This window comes from Macaca mulatta, chromosome X (genome assembly GCF_049350105.2).
Source record: "Macaca mulatta isolate MMU2019108-1 chromosome X, T2T-MMU8v2.0, whole genome shotgun sequence".
In the NCBI taxonomy this organism is placed as follows: Eukaryota; Metazoa; Chordata; class Mammalia; order Primates; family Cercopithecidae; genus Macaca; species Macaca mulatta.
In genome coordinates, this window is record NC_133426.1 from 47,154,736 (window position 1) to 47,162,525 (window position 7,790).

The window sequence follows — 7,790 nt, forward strand, 5'->3', positions numbered from 1 at the left end:
GTCACAGGGGCACCTGCTCCCCTTGTCCTCCAACTCCCACAGCAGTGATGCAGAGGGTCCCTGGTGGACGTTGCACACACAATAGGTTTACATCACAGCCAAGAAACACTGAGCTTGGGTCATCCAGCCTGTCTTTCACCCCAGAGGGAGACATTGCCTCATCCCACAGGGTTGCTCGCTGTCATCACAACCCTGAGAAATGGCTGAGGTAATCAGTGATTGGGGCCTTGTATCTTTAGGCAGCCACAAAGTAGTAAAACTAAGGCCAGGCTACTATATGTACAACCCACACAAAGGAATTTAGACTGATGTGCTGATGTTTGGTGTATTGTCAATAATTTAGGGGGCAATACATGGGCCCCAAAGCAAACCCTATCCCAAGTGGAGAGACATTCTGTTTCCCACTGTTCTCCCCATATACAAATATACCATCCAAAGGGGAACAGTTCATTTCACTTCAACATTTGTTGTTCAAATTGATTTGACTCACCATTACATTGGTTTGGTAGTGTTATAAGAGGTAGTCTATTCAGGCTGCTATAATGGAATACAATAGACAGGGTAGCATATAACCAACAAGTTTATTTCTCACAGGTCTGGAGGCTGGAAGTCCAAGATCAAGTTGCCAGCAGATTTCTGCATCTGGTGAGGGTCCACTTCCTGGTTCACAGATGGCCATCCTCTCACTGTGTCCTGACATGGAGAAAATGACAAGGGAGCAAGCACTCTGGGGTCCCATTTATAAGGGCACTAATTCCTCTCATGAGGGCTCTGCCCTCAAGACCTAATCACCTCCCAAAGGCCCTACCTTCTAATACCTTGGGGCTTAGGATTCCAACATATGAATTTTGAGGTAACATAAACATTCCACCTATAGCAAGTAGCATCTTAGTACTTGTAGCTCAATTGCTAAACATGGCATAATCCAAGACCACTCGAGTGCCAGGAGAAGCAGATGAATTTGGATCAGCCAGATCTAAACAAGGTTGTGCTGGTCCACGTATGTCTACAGGTATGAGGGAAGCCTGTCTTCAGGAGCTGCTGTTGATGGCATCAGGCACAGCAGAGTAATTCAGGAGCAGCCGTGCTCACATGCTTTTTTCTGTTTTTGTCACCCAAGGACAGTGATGGCAAACCTAGCAGCAGGTCAGATTGCCAGCTGCACCTGCTGCTTGACTCCAGCAGACCAGATGATTGTTTCGTTGGACTGCAAGTGCTCGATCTAGGGGACAAACAGAGCATTCATTGTCTCCCCATCTTGCACCTCTCAGGGTCTAAGATATTTCCTCCCTGTATTAGTCCATTTTCACACTGCTATAAAGAGCTACCTGAGACTGGGTAACTTATGAAGAAAAGAGGTTTAATTGACTCAGAGTTCTGCATGGCTGGGGAGGCCTCAGGAAACTCACAATCATGGCAGAAGGTGAAGCAAAAGCAAGAACCTTCTTCACAAGGCGGCAGGAGAGAGAACAAGGGAAGAAAGCCACCCAGTTTTTTGTTTTTTTTGAGACAGGGTGTTGCTCTGTTACCCAGGCTAGAGTGCAGTGGCGTGATCTTGGCTCACTACAACCTCCACCTCCCATTCTCCTGCCTCAGCCTCCTGAGTAGCTAGGGCCACAGGCACACACCACCATGTCCAGCTAATTTTTGTATTTTTAGTAGAGACAGAATTTCACCATGTTGCCCAGGGTGGTCTTGAACTCCTGAACTCAGGCAATCTGCCTGCCTTGGCCTCCCAAAGTGCTAGGATTACAGACGTGAGCCACCGCACCCAGCATCATGCACTTTTTAAACCATCAGATCTCGTAAGAACTCATTCACTCACTATCACAAGAACAGCATGGGGGAAACTCCCCCCATAATCCAATCACCTCCCATCAGGTCCCTCCCCTGACACAGGGGGATTCCCATTCAACGTGAGATTTGGATGGGGACACAGAGCCAAGCCAACCATATCACTCCCCAAATGCTCTCCTTCCACACCTCATGAAATCAATGTATCCCATCTCAGAGCCTGTAACTTCACTTTTTCCCAATCATCCCCTATTTGTACCCAGACCTTTCATCCAGAAGGGTCAAGTACAAAAGGGCCAAAGGCATTTTTATAAAATTTACAGACTTTTTTTTAAATGTCTTCTATCTTAGCCCATGTGAGCTGCTGTATGGGAACTTGGTGAGTAGTGTACTCAGTCAAGCGGTCATTGTCATTAGGATCTAGGACCGTGTCCACCCAACAAGAGAATTCAGGTGACTGACCAGAATTAAGTTTAAGTCCGAGCCAGGCATGGTGGCTCACGCTTGTAATCCCAGCACTTTGGGGGGCCAAGGTGGGCAGATCACCTGAGGTCAGAAGTTCGACACCAGCCTGGCCAACATGGTGAAACCCTGTCTCTACTGAAAATACAAAAATTAGCCAGGTGTAGTGGTAGGTGCCTGTAATCCCAGCTACTTGGGAGGCTGAGACACGAGAATTGCTTGAATCCAGGAGGCAGAGGTGGCAGTGAGCTGAGATTGCACCACTGCACTCCAGCCTGGGCAACAGAGGGAGACTCAGTATCAAAAAAAAAAAAAAAATAGTTTAAGTCCCCTCGGGCTCTTTTGGGCTGGGCTGCTGCCTGGAGGGTTACCAACTAGGTTAGCCTGGGACCTGGGATTACTGTTAAAGGAAAGAAAAACACATCACGTCCAGGAATGGCAATGGTAGAATCCCAAATGCCTCTATGGCCCACCCCTTTTGTCCTGACTGTTATCCGAGGTACACAATGGGAGATGATCCCATTCTTGGGACAGCCACATTTAGTGACCAAACTGCCTTACTAAGGTGAGTAGACCAGGAGAAGGAGAGAGAGGTAGGTTCTGAAATCCTTTTGAGTTCATTTTTGAGGAGGCCATTTCAATGTTTAACAATATCAGATACCTGCCCATGGTAGGGCACATAGAACATCTATGGAAGGCTTTGACTACTGGCCCATAGTTGGTTGGCCTTTGCAACAAAAGGCACACCACTGTCAGACTGCAAATGGTCTGTGTCAGAAACATACAGTAATTTACTTTGTGCCCAGTCTATGATGGTGGATGCATTGCCATGTTCAGGGGGCAGTGAACTAGAAGTGCATCAGCTGTTTGATTCCAGTCGGCCTCATCAGACAATAGGCTCTTACTATGGGCATCTACATGAGTGACCCAGACTGACCACTTCCACCAGTAGCTCCCCACCCACTTATCTGTTAAAAAGGCATACAATGTTTTAAAACGTTTGAAAGTCACAGCCTTAGAAGTTTAGCTTTTCCACTAACCATCTATTACTGATCTCTACAGACCCCAATATTGTCCCTAGAACCCTCCCATCACTCACCCCAGAAATCTTCTATCAGAAACACCCGTCCTCCATCGTAGCCTCTCAGGCCTAAAATCTCAAATCAAATTCCAATCCTAGGCCAACTCCCCAACCCTAAGACTGCCTTTTCTGGGGCAGCTCTTTCTTCACAGGTGCAGTGAGGTCATCGTTTCTGTACAGCGCAGGAAAGCTAAACTTCTAAATCTGTAACGTTCAAACTTTAAAAAAAAAAAAAAAAACAGGTAAGGCTGGGCGCGGTGGTTCACGCCTGTAATTCCAGTACTTTGGGAGTCCGAGGCGGGCGGATCACCTGAGATTAGGACATCGAAACCAGCCTGGCCAACACGGTGAAACCCCGTCTCTACTAAAAATACAAAAATTAGCCGGGCGTGATGGCGTGCACCTGTAATCCCAGCTACTCAGGAGGCTGAGGCAAGAGAATCGCTGGAACCCGGGAGGCGGAGGTTACAATGAGCCGAGATCGTGCCACTGCACTCCAGCCTGGGCGACAGAGCTAGACTCCGTCTCAAAAAAATAAAAAATATAAAATAAAAAACAGATAAGCGGGTAGGGAGCTCCTGGTGGAACTGGGTTTCCTCTTTAAGGGAAACGAGGAAAAGGACAAGATCCCGTCTTTTCTGCACTCAGTCGCCCCGCCCCCAACTGAAGCGGGCATGTTTATTGGATGTTAAGAGGGTCAGTCAAAGCAAGGACCAACTCTCTACTGCCAAAATACACGTACTACTCAAGAGCCCCTGACTCAGACGTTCTCACTGGTCGGAATGCCATCAATCAAGTTCCAATCCCCGCCCCCTTCTCGCGGAAGAACTGTAGGGTCTAACCTCTCTCTTACTGTCAGGTCTGCTGTCAATCGGCTCCGCATCCTCTAGTTCTGCACGTCCCCAGCCATCAGAGCAGGAACTTCTGATCGGTCCGCCTGCCGATCTTTCACCTATAGAGCCCACCCTCTAAAAGTGTCCAAGCTGCTCCAAAGAACAATTGATTAACCCAACGGCTGTCTTTGGCCCTCAGAGCTGTCACACCTGGCTCCGCCTCTTCCCGGACATCATCTGTTGCCCCAGACAGTGTCGGGCCTGGAAAGAGGCTCTGAGCCCATCCACCTGTCTCTGTTGGATCCTGTCAGGTCTCTTGTTCCATGCCCAATGTCACTCGAGTAGGGAGGCAGGGGGGCCCTGTTGGTTCTCATCCCAACCCCGAGTCTCTGCGCAGCCGCAATTCGGGAAAACAATCTGGAGGCGAGTTCAAAACACTAAGATTGAACGCGCTCATGGTTTGGTTTTCTCCTATAGCGCTTTGGTAGTGGCTTTTATCCAGATCCCCCCGGAATGAATCCTGGTATAGAAATGTAACCTGTATGTGTGCGTGTGATTTTTAATATGTTTAAATTTGATGAATCAAAAGCCTTTTTCAAGGTCAGATCTCAGACCGACCCCTCTGCCCCTCCCCTCGCCTTTTTTTTTTTTTTTTTTTTTTTTTCCCCAAAATGAAAGCTTTCCCAAAGAGGCCACGTTTGTAGGGCTAGTGGAATTTTTTTAGAAAAGGGAGAAAGCGGATTCTGGATGAGGACAATGGTGGCCCAAAAGTCGCTATGACTTAAGAGTCTTGGCGGAGGCAGAGGCTGGGAAAAGCAAGCAGACAGTGTTTTTCATTTAGGTGGCATCTGTATGAATCCTAGTTTGGAAAGGTGCAAATGTTATGTGCCTTTGTTTTTAATATTTTGGCTTTTTAATTTTTGGTTTCTTTTTTTCACTTAGTTTTTATCTTCGAATTTTAATTTTGCTGTTTTATTATTTCATATTTTTAAAAATTGTATAATTAAACAAATTTTATTGCTACTGGCTTTTAATTAATTCATTAATTAATTTTGAGACGGAGTCTCACTCTGTTGCCCAGGCTGGGGTGCCGTGGCAGGATCTCAGCTCACCACAACCTCCGCCTCCCGGGTACAAGCGATTCTCCTGCCTCAGCCTCCCGAGTAGCTGGGACTACAGGCGCCTGCCACCATGCCCAGCTAATTTTTGTATTTTTAGTAGAGACGGGGTTTCACTATGTTGGCCAGGCTCGTCTCGAACTCCTGACCTCATGATCCGCCCGCCTCCGCCTCCCAAAGTGCTGGGATTACAGGCGTGAGCCACCGCGCCCGCCTTACTTATTTTTTTTTTTTTTTTTTTTTTTTTTTTTTTTTTTTTGAGACGGAGTCTCGCTGTGTCTCCCAGGCTGGAGTGCAGTGGCTCCGCCTCCCGGGTTCACGCCATTCTCCCGCCTCAGCCTCCCAAGTAGCTGAGACTACAGGCGCCCGCCACCACGCCCGGCTAGTTTTTTGTATTTTTAGTAGAGACGGGGTTTCACCATGTTAGCCAGGATAGTCTCGATCTCCTGACCTCGTGATCCACCTGCCTCGGCCTCCCAAAGTGCTGGGATTACAGGCTTGAGCCACCGCGCCTGGCCTGCCTTACTTATTTTTAAAGCAAATTCTTCCAGATCCTGAGTTTCTGGCTTTTTAAATTAAAATTACAAGAAAATGTATTTATTACTCTGGTGTTAACAGGTCTGGAGACATACATTTATGATGCTTTGGACCTATTGATAATCTATAGAGTACTTTATTCATTAATTGTTTCATTCTAAAAACCCTGCTTTATATATCCCCAGAATACCAAGGCCTGGTGGGGAATATCTTATAAATAATGAATGGTTATTACTAATTATTAATAATAACCGTCAATGAAAATAAGATAGACACTGTTAAGAGATTCAATTAAGTACTGTGTAATTTCGTGTTGATTATATCTGCCACTAATATTCATCATGCATTGCATAGAAGTGGGATTGTCTCTTTCTTTTTCTCCTAGTTGGTTTGTGAGAAAATTGTGAGCAATTTTGCACAGGGAGGCTTCCATGTCTTACTAACATTTATTGACTGCTTGTATGTACTAGGAATAATTCTAAATGCCTTTCATGTATTTTTTTCTCTTTCTTTTTCTTTGTATTTGTCATTCTAAATGCCCTTCATGTGTTGTCTCATTTAATCCTCACAAATAGGCACCTTTATTCTCCTCATACTACAGACAGGGAAACATCTGTAAGTGGCAGAGATGGGATTTGAACCCAAGCCCCCTTAAGGACTGCACTGGAAGGATGGTTTTTTGTTCTCTAAAATGGGGGTAATAATATATGTAAAGTGATTAGGACATATAGTTAGCTCTGAATACACGGCAGAACTTACTGTTTTTACAGCCTTGTTTAAAGCTCCCAGCCACGCTGTGAGTTAGGGACCAACACGATCCCCCTTTTCTACAAGAAGAAACGGGTTCTGAGAGAATAAACGACTTGCCCAAGGCCACTCGGTGCATGGTCTAGCTGAGCTCATGCTGTGGTCACTTTCCTGCTATAAACCCTTCCCAAGTTCCACACCCTGCTCTGGATAAACTCTTGGTGCATCAAGGCTTTTGATTCATAAAATTAAATATATGTCTAAGCTGGGTATGGTGGCATGCACCTATAGTCCCAGCTTCTCCGGGGCTTAGGTGGGAGGATTACTTGAATCCAGGAATTCAAGTCCAGCCTGGGCAATATAGCAAGAACCCATCTCTAAAAATAAATAAATACATTTCTAAACACACACATGTCAAACCCCTGTGTGATCTGGCCCCAACCCACCAGCCCTGCTTTATCTTAATGGGTTTAGGGGTTTTTGTTTGTTTGTTTGTTTTTTGTTTTTACTTATTTTTATTTTATTGTTATTATTTCAGTAGTTTTGGGGGAACAGGTGGTGTTTGGTTACATGGAAAAGTCCTTTAGTGGTGATTTCTGAGTTTTGGTGCACCCATCATCTGATATGGAGTTTTTTACCCCTTACCCCCTTTTCACCCCTCCCCCAAGTCCCCAGAGCCCATTGTATCATTCTTATGCCTTTGGGTCCTCATAGCTTAGCTCACACTTGTAAGTGAGAACAAGGCGGGCGCGGTGGCTCACGCCTGTAATCCCAGCACTTTGGGAGGCTGAGGCGGGAGTGGATCAATTGAGGTCAGGAGTTCCAGCCCAGCCTGACCAACATGGCGAAACCCTGTCTCTACTAAAAACACAAAAATTAGCCGGGCCTAGTGGTACACACCTGTAATCTCAGCCACTCGGGAGGCTGAGGCAGGAGAATCGTTTAAATCTGGGAGGCAATGAACTGAGATCACGCCACTGCACTCCAGCCTGGACGACGGAGCGAAACTCCATCTCAAAAAACAAAACAAAACAAAAAAGTGAGAACATACGATGTTTGCTTTTCCATTCCTGAGTTACTTCATTTAAAATATAATGGTTTCTTTCCTTCCTTCCTTTCTTCCTCCTCCTCCTCTTCTTCTTTCTCTCTCTCTCTCTCACTCTTACTCTTTCTCTCTCACTAAAATAACCTAATTTATTTTTTTTAATTCCCAGTACT

At 45.9% G+C, this 7,790-nt stretch overlaps 1 long non-coding RNA gene across 1 annotated transcript; it reads right to left on the reverse strand.

Annotated features, from left to right (window-relative positions):
- Positions 1 to 562: 562 nt before the first annotated feature.
- Positions 563 to 4,317, reverse strand: LOC144338580 (uncharacterized). Its single transcript, XR_013412820.1, has 2 exons — positions 4,180 to 4,317; positions 563 to 693 (listed from the first exon to the last, which is right to left on the reverse strand). It is a non-coding gene; the product is annotated as an uncharacterized LOC144338580 (long non-coding RNA).
- Positions 4,318 to 7,790: the final 3,473 nt, after the last annotated feature.